The 12,463-nt window shown below is 42.4% G+C and overlaps 1 protein-coding gene and 1 long non-coding RNA gene across 15 annotated transcripts in view; one reads left to right on the forward strand and one right to left on the reverse strand.

Annotated features, from left to right (window-relative positions):
* The window catches only part of LOC140601644 (uncharacterized), a 57,781-nt gene extending 47,223 nt beyond the window's left edge, over positions 1-10,558 (reverse strand). The window contains exons 1-2 of one of the 4 annotated variants that reach the window (XR_012004640.1): positions 9,960-10,558; positions 8,260-8,328 (exon numbers count right to left, since the gene is read on the reverse strand). This is a non-coding gene — a long non-coding RNA (uncharacterized lncRNA). Of the gene's footprint in view, positions 1-7,134; positions 7,206-8,259 lie in introns of those variants that run through there. The other 3 variants (XR_012004643.1, XR_012004639.1, XR_012004641.1) reach the window with 3 other exon arrangements.
* Positions 10,076-12,463, forward strand: part of ITSN2 (intersectin 2) — a 128,951-nt gene continuing 126,563 nt past the window's right edge. For 2 of the 11 annotated variants that reach the window (XM_072770876.1, XM_072770880.1), the window contains exon 1: positions 10,076-10,436. The gene's annotated coding sequence lies outside the window, so the exon portion shown is untranslated. Of the gene's footprint in view, positions 10,437-10,697; positions 10,753-10,787; positions 10,896-11,303; positions 11,360-12,463 lie in introns of those variants that run through there. The other 9 variants (XM_072770873.1, XM_072770879.1, XM_072770872.1 and 6 more) reach the window with 8 other exon arrangements.

The following is a 12,463-nucleotide window of genomic DNA, read 5'->3' on the forward strand; positions in this document are numbered from 1 at the left end:
TACTCAAACCAATCTACAAATTCAATGCAATCCGTATCAAAATTCCAATGGCATTTTTCGCAGAAATAGAACAAACAATCCTCAAATTTGTTTTTTTGTTTTTGTTTTTTTTAATTTATGATAGTCACAGAGAGAGAGAGAGAGAGAGAGAGAGAGGCAGAGACATAAGCAGGCTCCATGCACCGGGAGCCCGACGTGGGATTCGATCCCGGGTCTCCAGAATCGCGCCCTGGGACAAAGGCAGGCGCCAAACCACTGCGCCACCCAGGGATCCCCAATCCTCAAATTTGTATGGAACCACAAAACATAGAAACCCCAAATAGCCAAACAATCTTGAGAAAGAACAAAGCTGGAGGGGTAAAATTGCCTGATTTCAAACTATACTACAAAGCTATAATCATCAAAACTATATGGTACTTGCATACAAATAGACACATAGATAGGAGGGGAGGGATGCCTGGGTGGCTCAGTGGTTGAGAGTCTGCCTTCTGCTCAGGGTGTGATCTCCAGGGTACTGGGATCAGGTCCCGCATCGGGCTCCCCATGGGAGCCTACTTCTCCCTCTGCCAATGTCTCTGTCTCTTATGGTTAAGTAAATAAAATCTTTAAAAAAATAGACACATAGATCAATGGAGCATAACAGAGAGACCTGAAATAAACCCACACATACATGGTCAATTCATTTAATGACAAAGGAGCCAAGAATATACAATGGAGAAAGGACAATCTCTTCAATCAATAGTGCTGGGAAAACTGGAAAGCCCCTGCAAAACAATAGAACTGGACCACTCTTTTACGCCATACATAAAAATTAACTTAAAATTGATTAAAGAGTTGTATGTAAGACCTAAACTCTAAGAAGAAAACATAGGCAGTAAACTCCTTGACATTGCTCTTGGTGATGATTTTTTGGATTTGACACTGAAAGCAAAGGGAACAAAAGCAAAAATAAGCTTTAAGCTAAAAAACTTCTACACAGTAAGGAAACCATCAACAAAATGAAAAGTCAATCTACTGAATGAGGGGGAAAATTTACAAAATATGTATCTAATTAGGAGCTAATACCCAAAATATATGAAGAATTCATATAACTCAATACCAAAAAAATCCAATTAAAAAATGAGCAGAGAATCTGAATGAACATTTTTCCAAAGAAGACATATAGACAGCAACAGGTACATGAAAATATGTTCAACATCACCAATCACCAGGGAAATGAAAACCAATGAGATATCACCTCACATATTTTAGAATGGGAATTATTTAAAAAGACAAGAAATGACCAGTATTGGTGAGAAAGTGAAGAAAAGGGAATCCTTGTGCATTTCTGGTGGAATGCAAATTGGTGCAGCCACTATAAAAATAGAAAGGAGGTTCCTTCAAAAAATTAAAAATAGAATTGCCATGTGATCCAGCAATTCTACTCCTCGATATTTATCTATAAAAAATGAAAATATTAACTCAAAAAGATATATCACCCCCATGTTCATTGCAGTATAATTTATAATTGCCAAGATAAAGAAACATTCAATGTGTCCATTGACGGATGGCAGGATTAAAAAAATGTGATACACAAACACACACATATAATGGAATATTATTCAGCTATAGAAAGAATGAGATCTTGCCACTTGTGACAACATGAATGGACCTTGAGGTCATTATGCTAAGTGAAATGAATCAGACAGAGAAAGATAAATACCATATGATCTCATTCATATATGGAATCTATAAAACAAAACAAAACCCCAAAAACAAAAAACAAGTTCATAAATAGAGAGAACAGATTATTTATGGTTGCCACAAGTGTGGGGTGGGGGAGTGGGCGAAATGGATGAAGGAGGTACAAACTACCAGTTATGAAATAAATAAGTCATAGGAATGTAATGTACAGAATGATGACCATAGTTAATAACACTGTATTATACATTTGAAAGTTGCTAAGAGAGAAATCTCATCACAGGAAAAAAATATGTAACTATGCATGATGACAGATGTTAACTAGACTTATTGTGGTGATCATTTGGCAACATATAAAATATCAAATCATTATATTATACTACTGAAACTAATATAATATTATCTGCCCATTATATCTCAATTTTTAAAAAGAGGTTTATATGGGGGCACCTGGGTGGCTCAGTTGGTTAAGCATCTGCTTTTGGCTCAGGTTGTGATCTCAGGATCTTGGGATCAGCAGGGAGTTTGCCTCTCACTCTCTCCATTTTTGCTCTTTCTCTCCATCTCTCCCAAATAAATAAATAAAACCTCAAAAAAAAAGAATTTATATGAATTGGTAAAATTGAAATATCATAATATGTAAATGAACAGAGAATGTGAATAATTCACATAAGAAAAATTTATTTTATTAATAAAAAGGAATTCTATTGCTTTTATTAATTAATGGAAGTATTAAAATGTTCACCATTATCTTAGATTGTAATGATCTAAGAAAATCAAGTTAAATTGAAAAAATTTTTTGCTTAGTATTAAAAAAATTTAATGTAGATGAAATATATTTTTTTAAGATTTTATTTATTTATTTATGAAAGACACAGAAAGGGAGGCAGAGACATAGGCAGAGGGAGAAGCAGGCTCCCTGTGGGGAGCCTGATGCAGGACTCAATCCCGGGATCATGACCTGAGCCAAAGGCAGATGCCCAACCACTGAGCCACCCAGGTGCCCCTGTAGATGAAATATTTTGAGGAGGATGTAGTGGAACTGGTATACTCCCATGCTGCCATGACAGAGTAAATTCATATATTTTTATAGAAATTATAAAAATTATTTTTATGCAGTAATTACAGTTCTGAGAATTAATTATAAGGATGAAAACCAAAAGAAAGAAAATGGTATCTATGAAAATATTTATTGTGAAATGTTTTTTATATATGTTTTGGTGTTTAGAAAGGAAATGTACTTTATAATAATGAAAAATTAAAATCAGCCAATAACAGGGAAATAGTTAATTATGATCCTTCATTCAATAAATAGCATGCAGCTTTTAAAAATAAATATGGAAAATATAGAAAACATGCTATTTTGGAAAAGTATTTATAACTTCACGTTAAGTGAGAAAAAGCTGAAAATTATATTATATTTGAATACAGTCAAATAATGAATATATATCTAAATGCACAAATCCTAAGAGGAAAATGAAAGAGGTTTGATTTGTTGTTATGATGCAGCTGCATTATTTAGGATCTATGTGTAATTCTGAATTTTTTTGAATTTTTTTGTAATTCTGAATTTAATATTTAAAGTTATTGAAATAATGTTGTTTGGGAAAGAAAAAGGAATAAAACAGCCCTTTTTTTTTTGAAGTAAAAAGTTAATTTTAGAAAATAAAAGCATTGCTGGATATGGGGAGGTTGGTCAACAACTTTCTTATATACCAAAGCAATGCTGGCATTTTCCAGAACAGAGAATTTTAAATTCTTAGTTTTATAACAGAAAGAACTAAAAATTATTTTTTAGAACAAAATGAGATGGACAGTTATATGGATGTATAACATTTACACAAAGATTTTTCATTAGTTCTTGATGAAAATAAGATAATAGGCAACCTCTTAAAGATGAAATCTTTTCAAATTTCTCATCCTACAAATGAGTAAATTGTAGGAAGAGGGGCGCCTGAGTAGCTCAGTTGACTGAGTGTCTGCCTTTGGCTCAGGTCGTGATCCCGGGGTCCTGGGATCGAGCCCCATGTCTGGCTCCCTGCTCAGCAGAGAGTCTGCTTCTCCCTCTCCCTCCACCTCTCCCTGTGCTTGTGCTCTCTCTCTCAATAAATAAATAAAATCTTTTTTAAAAAATTGTAGGAAGAATTTCAAAATGGGGTTAAAAAATCTGTTGCTTCAAAATGGACTGTCTACAACATTAGGCAAAAGAAGCCAGACACAGATACATACATACTGTATTTCACTTTCATAATATCTAAGAGCTGGCAAACTTATGATGTGTGTACTTTACCATCTGCAAATTCAATAAAGACGAAAAAAAATGTTCTGTAGTCAGATAAAATCATTTCACAGAATTGAAAATCAGACATATACATTAAGATTTTATTTTCCTTCAATTGCCTATTTGGAATGTAATGAAGCTTTTCTAAGTATTTTGAATAATCTGACCTTTCTAAATTACTTTGGGTCAATGTGGGTGGTCATGAATGGCAAGATGTTCATTTAATTAGTTATTATGGCTCACACTGGCCAGACTGACTGTACATCTTCAAGGCTACTGCTGCTATGCCTCTTCAAGGGATTGGGTGGATTCTCTTTAAAGAGTTATGTTATTTACATGACAGAGTCTTAAAGGAAAATAAGGAATAAGATCATATATGTCACACCCTGGAAATCCATGAACAATACAGAGAACAGGAGGGCACTGTGACATAAAGTCTTGACTGCAGTGGGAAGAATCACAAGCTCCAGGAGCATCACATGGTGCGTCTGACTACAGAGTGGAACCTGACCTACTATTTGCATCTTTGTATTTTGGGGAACTGTTCTTCCAAGATAAATTATTTTGGAAGTTCTTACTCATGCATATTTAATACAAGGAGAAATTTCTGATTCTGTAATATAATGAGAAGTACTGTAGAGTAAAAAGAGCACGGTCTTAATTGTCATAAAAAATAAGGATTCAAATTCTACTTCTCCCACTTCCTAAATATGATTATGGAAAAATGATCCAATTTCTCTAAACTATAGTTTCTTCACCTGTGAAGTGAGGTTTATAATACCTGCTATCACTTTATCTTTCATTAGAGACTATACGTATAGGTATATGTGCCTGGCACACTCAGCATGCAATGGTGGTAGTGATTGTTAAAAATTCTCAGCATTTATGGTTGAATAACTTTGTTCAAATGCTGTTCTTTTTTTGACACTCAAACTTATTCATTCATCTAAAAAGACAAAAACATCCACCTTTGAGGAATGGCTTTTAAAATTCAATTAATTTCTAAAAGAACACTATTTTTGTTCTTTCTTGCCCTTCTATGTGATTCTACTGAATTAAACACTTTTAAGCTACTGGTACTTGAAAAAAGAAAAAGGCCTATTTTTTTGATCTATGTAACACAAAAAAGAAAAAAGAAATGGCAATAGCACCAAGCACCTAAACCTCATCTCCTTCTGAGTCTCAAGGCAGAGAATTCTCCTGGTCTGGTCATTCTTCCCTGGGGTGAATGAGAATGGCAACCAACCTGAGGTTGCTGACCCCATCTTGAGCAGTGATTTCATTGCTCTAATTTTTAGATGTTCATCTTGATCTTTTTTTTAATTTTATTTATTTTATTTTTTTTATTTATGATAGTCACAGAGAGAGAGAGAGAGAGAGAGAGAGAGAGGCAGAGACATAGGCAGAGGGAGAAGCAGGCTCCATGCACCGAGAGCCCGATGTGGGATTCGATCCCGGGTCTCCAGGATCGCGCCCTGGGCCAAAGGCAGGCGCTAAACCGCTGCGCCACCCAGGGATCCCCCCATCTTGTTCTTGAGGGAAGTCAAGATACGGCAAGTTTTAAACATATCATCTAAACAGGCAAAATGTAGCCTCCCATTTACCTGAGGTCTACCTTCCTATAATGCTCTAGCATCACAGTAAATACGATTCCATCTCTCTCTCCTGAGAGTTGGAGGTGGGGGACAGGGTAGGGAGGGGGCTAGTTATCTTTCTTATACTTCATTGGCTTAAAATATTATCTTAGGAAAAAGAAAATGGTCATTCTAGATATAAAAATGTTTGTCCAGCTAGACTGGGCCAACCAGTACAAAATGATATGATCCATTGTGTATTTTAAACTAACATTGTTGCTATCTGAACCCAGAATAGCATAGCCTGTGATTCTCTATTTAAAAGGGGAAAAGAAAATTACAACAACCAGACATGAGAAAACTACCCGCACAAGACTGAGGCCTGATTTTACCTCTTTCCTTTCATACTAAACAAGGTTCGATGATCACAAATAGATCTTTACCCTGCTTCCCAGGATTGGTGTGAGGTTTATAAATGAAATAACAAGACTACTCTGTCAAGTGCAAGGTGCCACGTAAATACTAGTTATTACAAAAAGGGAACTGGAATCGCTCCAAATTTGTGCTGGAGACAGCAGCAATGAACTGAACAGACAGCTGGGCAAATATGCCAGACAGGAAGCATGTCTGACTCCTGAACACAGGCTGGATTCCCTTTTGCTGAGCTGCACCTGCCAGACTGGAAGCCCATGGTTCTTCGGTCATGAATGGGCACGTCCTGTCCAGAACTCTAGGGCCTTGCCCTGGTCTGGCCTTTGGCTCCACCCTGCCGTGCTGGACCAGAGCCAAGTCTGTGCTAACTTCCCCTCTAAGATGCCTGATACCGTCTCATCTAGTACCAACAGGCCTTAAGCCAGAGACTCATTTTGCATGACACAAATGGCCCAATGAGAACACTCCTTCTGTGTGCTCGGGAATTACCCTTCTCTCCTCTGTCTCCTTAAATAACTGTTATTTCCTTTTTTTTTTTTTTTTTTTTTTTCTGTTTCTCATCTGTACCAGGGCTCCAGAATAGGATGCATGAGGTTACCAAGCTGATAACAGGGCAAAGGAACTAATGAAGCCCATTAACCATGCCTCCTAACTGGGTCTCAGCTGCTTCCACTAGTGCTAGTTCCTTGGTAACTCCTTATTTTCAGTAGCTAGAACATAATAGGTTCTTAATAACTATTTGCTGAATGAAAACAAATCTCAAATTAATGAATCAGCAAATATATACCAGATGGAGCCCTAAGTGTTTTCCTGGACCCTGACTTCTCCTACCACTGACCTGCTTTTCATCTGCTCTTATGGTCAAATACTAGGGCAGCCTCAGCTTGGTTTCCCAGATGGACTTTGACTTTAGTTCTTTATGAGCAAAGAATGACTCTCAGCACATCTATTCTTTTGTGTGAGTTTTGAAAGAAAAAAGAAACTAAAAAAAGAGACAAACCTCACTTTCCATCTATTTCTCAGAAGGAATAGAATAATTCTGACATTGTGTGTGTGTGTGTGTTTGGGAGTTATATAGAGATATTGTGAGGTTTTCTTCCCACAGAATAAAAGAGATCCCTGGCTAAAAAGCACAGTTGCTAACAATAGAGGCATATTAACTCCTACCAAAGATAGAAGGTAAAAGGAGCACAGCTTCAGATTCCCACTGCTCAATACTCCTATCTTCAGATGCCCTGTGGATCAGAAGAATAGAGCCAGGTTTTTCTGGTGTTTAATGGTGGTTCAACACTGCTACAACTATATGAACCCCAGATGACATTGAACAATCAACTATATGTGCAACTGGAATGCCAGAAGGAGATAAGAAAGAGAATGGGGCAGAGAAAAGTATTTGAAGAAATACTGCCTAAGATTTTTCTTGATGAAAGACAGAAATTTGCAGATACAAGATTGTAAATAAATGACACATAGAATAAACACAAAAAAAGTACACAATGGGGGCAGCCCGGGTGGCTCAGTGGTTTAGCACTGCCTTCAGCCCAGGGCATGATCCTGGAGTCCCGGGATCGAGTCCTACTTCGGGCTCCCTGCATGCAGCCTGCTTTTCCTTCTGCCTGTGTCTCTGCCTCTCTCTCTCTCTGTATCTCTCATGAATAAATAAATAGATAAAATCTTTTTAAAAAGAACACAATGGTGCACATTGAAGTCAAATTATTGAAAGCCAAAGATAAAAAGCAAATTTTGAAAGCAGCTAGAGAAAATGGCATATTACATGGAAGACAAAATGATTTTATCAAGAGCTGACTTTCAGTGAAAGCCATAAAGGCCAGAAGAGAATGGGAAAACATCTTTAAAATGCCAAAAGAAGGGATGCCTGGGTGGCTCATCGGTTGAGCAGCTGCCTTCGGCTCAGGGTATGATCCCAGGATCTAGAGCCGAGTCTCCCTGTGAGGAGCCTGCTTCTCCCTCTGCCTGTGTCTCTGCCTCTCTCTTTGTGTCTCTCATGAATAAATAAATAAAACCTTTTAAAAAAAATAAAATGCCAAAAGAAAAAAACCCTCTCAATCCAGAATTCTATATTCAGGGATATATAATTCAAGTCTGAAAATAACATTTTCAGATAAAACTAAAAGGACTTGTAGCCAACAGACCTGCAAGACAAGAAACAATAAAGGAAGTTTTAAATTATGTTTATCATTTGTCTTAGAAATATATTACTAGTAGAGGCATTACATATGAGCTCCAGTTTTTTATAGCCTTTCTTCTCTGTAGAATAGATAATATATTTACCTGATGGGATGCTTAGAGTCTGGAATTACTTTTCTCTTCCCACAACTGTGAGTTTGTTTTGAGGGCAGACTGAGTAGGAATGGGGTTAAGGATTGAATCCTTGAAAACTAACAGAAAGATAAATTGATGTAACAAAACATATATATGCTTGGGACGAGGAGAATCATTGTAGGTAAGGAAAACAGACTGAGATTAAATGCTCCCCCAGTAAAAACTAGGTTGTTAGGAATAGGCCTAAGAAACTATTCTAAATTGTGGAAGAATTCGGGGAAGAAAAATGTAATATACCTAGTCCCCTCCCTGACCTCTCTGCCTTCTCACCCTACAATAACTCCTAATCTACTTTAGACTTGACAGGTATGTCTCTATGTCTTGGGTAGTACTTAGTTCCTTCAAGTATCTGATCACCAGTTGGTCTTGGAGATAAACAAGAGGTGGTGGGATTTGGGAAATACCAAAGAGAAAATTTATATATATAGTTCCAAGGTATGCTCTGTGAATAGAAAAGGATATCAAAGATGTAGGATGGTAGCTGTATCACCTATATAAATCATAGATACTGAATGATCTATGACTTTCCATACTGAATGACAAACTGGCCTCAAAGTACCTTTTGGAACTCTGAGATAATGTTTCAGCAGTTGAGATCCTATAGGCTCCCAGTTGTATACAGGACACCAATTTCCACGAGAATTGCTAAATTTTTGGCTTATTTTAGGGAGATGTTCAAAAAGTTTTTTCTTTTATTTATAAATAAGCTTTTAAACAAACTTAATTTTTGTTCTGCCGAGGATCTGGCACCTCCCTTGAAAAGAAAAGGGATGGAGAGTGAATTTCACCAGGTCCAGAACCCAGAGACACAAATGACATTGACCAAATGGCGGGAGGGAAATGGAGACTAGCTATTTGCCTATCAGGAATAAAAAAAACAGGTTTTGCCCCTTGACCAAGTCTCTGGAGCATTATGCTAAGAAAGATTCAGAGGCTGAGACTCTTGAATATGGGCTCAGAAAGGAATTACCACAATTAATTAGTGACGTCCGCCATGGGAATGAGACCATGTGGTCAAGAGTGTTGTTCCTAGCTTGGGTGATTTGTTTGCAGATTGATTGGTCTCCGGGAGATAAGGGTCAGATTAACTGATCCCCAGTAGGTAAGGGACTTCCTAGACTAACACAAAGGAGTCAGGCATCGCTGTGTCACCAAAGTGCAGGACCTGTCTGTCAGGTCTTGGTCAGGCCCTAATCGAAGAGTTAGGAAAAACACTGAGTGTGAGAGCGGGAAAAGCCTGTTTATCATCACAGACGTTTGCTAAATTCCTCACGAGTTGGTTGGCCAGTTCAGATAGGCCTAAGCCTTGGACCTATCCCTCTAGTGCTAGCCTTGCTACCTTCTCCTGCCCTCACAGGTAAGTAATGAAGCCGTGGGACCATTTGACCTGCACAGATTTCTCCTTTACCAACGTTCAGTCACGGGGATATGAATTTTGTGCATGGGGTGAGCCCCCACCCTGCCTCTGACAGCCAATAGAAATACTGGGTCTTGTTAACCCCATGGTTGTACCCACAGGAACCATGCCCCCGCCTCCAACCCCAGCTAACAGAAAGCCTTCCTCTAGGAGTGCCGTGTCAAGGGCAAGGGTATAGTCTGGTGTTTTGTGAGGAGATGAGGAGCTGGAAGTGTTGAGAAAAAAGAGATACTCTGATCTCAAGGCGGCCATAGCGTGGGGAAGAAATGTTCAGCTCCTGCAGACCAGGTGGTGGGGTTTGGGGCCGGATGAACGTTTTAATGCTCATGACGGTCTCCGGGGTGGCTGCTCTCCCAAATGGAGGCGGGTGTGGAGGTCCCCACCATGTTGGCCTTCTTCATGTGGCACTGAGGAGGGTGAGGCATGCTGGATGGATGCCGTGGGTACGGCCAGTCCAGCCGGGGCTCTACCAGACCCAGAAGCAAGGGCCAGGACGACCCCCCGCTCCGGCCTCAGATCCCTCCGCAGGAGACTTCCAGCTCTCACAGCAGCGGGTTAGCCTGAGAGTCGGCCTCGGGCAGAGGCCCACGTGGGGTGCAGCCGGCATGCGCCCCATGCGGCCGGGCCTTCCACCGAAACCTTGGGGTTCCGCAGCGGCAGGAAGCGCACCACCCGACCTCAGCATGTCACCTCGGGGAGGAGGAGCCAGGTGGGCCGTCGCCGCTCCGGGAAAGGGCGGCCGGGCCCGGGGCTTCGGGGCGTCCCCGAGGGGACAGCGGGGCCCTGGCACCAGGCCCGCGGGGTCCGGCGCCCCGGGACTCTGGCGGGGAGGAGCCGCGCCCCCGCCGACTGCGGGCTCCCGAGGGGTGCTGGCCGCCGGCGGGCGGGCGGGCGGGCCGTCAGCTGCCCGGCCCGTCGCCTCGCTCCCCGCCCCCCGGCTTCCTGCGGAGGCCGCGGCCGCCATGTTGTTGTGGGGCTGAGGCGGCGCCGCGGAGCCCGAGCGGCCGTGACAGGCTGCGCAACAGGTTCGCTGTCGGCGGCCTGGAGACGAACCGGGCGGCGGCGGCGGCCGAGCAGCGTCTCCCGGCGTCCGCCCGCGGCCGCGCTGCCGGTGCCGAGGGGCGCGGGGTCGCGCTGTGACGAGCGGCAGGCGCGGCGGGGGCGCCAGGTGGGTGAGGCGGCCGGCCCGGGCGGCGGGAGGGCGCGGGGCAGGTGCTGGCGCCGCCGCCACCGCCGCCGCCGCCGCGCTCGCCGCGGGGAGGCTCGGCGGGCCGGGCCGGGCCGGGAGGCGGCTGCGCGCCCCGGCCGCCGCGGACCGGCCCTCGGGAGCCGCAGCTAGGCCCCCGGCGGGCTCGGCGGCGCCGGGCGGAAACCTCCGCTCCCGGTTCCTGCCCCCGCGGCGGGGCCCCGGGCGGACGCGGAGGGGCCGGGGCGGGGGCCGGGTCTCGAGGCCCCCGGCCTCCCCGGCAGGTGCGGGCGGCGCGGAGGGCCGGGGGCGGCGCGGCCCCTTGTGTTCGGGGTGCCGCCAGAAGAGGGCCCGTGGGGTCCCCGCACGCTTCCTCGGCCCCCCCCCCCCCTTTTTTCCCCTCACAGAGTTGGCTTTCCTTGGTAATGGCTGGTGCGGATTGTCAGGTGAGCCGCATCCCGGTGCGTCAAAGTAGCCCGAGTCACGAGCGGCCAGTGGGCGGATGCTCGGCGTCCGCCGCTCGCCTTAACCCAAAGTTGGGAAATGTTGACGATTTGACTTTAGCGTTATTGACGTCCAGGGTATACAGGAAGCCCGGAGAGATGTAATCTCTCAGACCACAGTAAAGTTTATTGCTTATTATTATTATTATTATTATTATTTTGTAAAAGATGCCTGCATGTGCGTAGTGAATGGGTAAACAGAGGCTGAAACTACAGTTGGCTTTGCATTCTGTGAAAAGATGCAGCGTTGGGGTGACCGATCTTGTGCTTTGGCGTTGAATGATTGCCGATGGCAAGTATGCTTGCATTTGAGACTCGCGTTAAAATTATGAATTGGGAATATGTTTGATAGAGCCAGCCGGTTTAGGAATTAAGGTTAACCCAAAAATGATCGCTTTCTTAAATGCTGTACTTTGTTTTCACTAGTGTTTACTTTGCTTACCCCTGAGATGGGCGAGGTGTGACTTGGAATTTTGTGTTGTGTTAGCTTAATTTAGGTTAAGCTTCTTAAGCCTCTTAAGAAAATTAATTGCCTCTTTCCCTGTACTGGTTTGCTATATTGTTAGTGCTGAAACCTAAAGGGAATCTGGAAACATCACGTAAATCTTTACATCAATTAATAACGTCCCTCAAATTTTAAAGACAGTAGCAACTCTGATGTGCATACCTTTAGGTCTCTCTGGCTGCGCCTAACCTTGTCTAGTAATTTCTGCCTCCCACCCACCCCCAGCTTTATTGAGGTGTGATTGACATTTATCTCTTGTCATTTCAAAAGTATAGAAGAAGGTGGAAGTTGTTTCTAAAATCTTAACTTAAAAACAATTTTATATTTTTCAAGGGCATGGAAAAATGTGCATTGCTGCTGTTTTAATGCAATATTAATGAGCAGCAAAACACCTTGTATTTTTCAATGTTCTAGTGTATTTATTCCCTCCGCTCACCTTCATAAGGAAAAGTAGAATGGTCTGAAAAAACCTGACCTATACTGAATTATTGAGCAGAAAGTTCCTGTTGTTCAGATCTCAAGGCTAAAACCTCAATCTCTTC

This window comes from Canis lupus, chromosome 12 (genome assembly GCF_048164855.1).
Source record: "Canis lupus baileyi chromosome 12, mCanLup2.hap1, whole genome shotgun sequence".
In the NCBI taxonomy this organism is placed as follows: domain Eukaryota; kingdom Metazoa; phylum Chordata; class Mammalia; order Carnivora; family Canidae; genus Canis; species Canis lupus.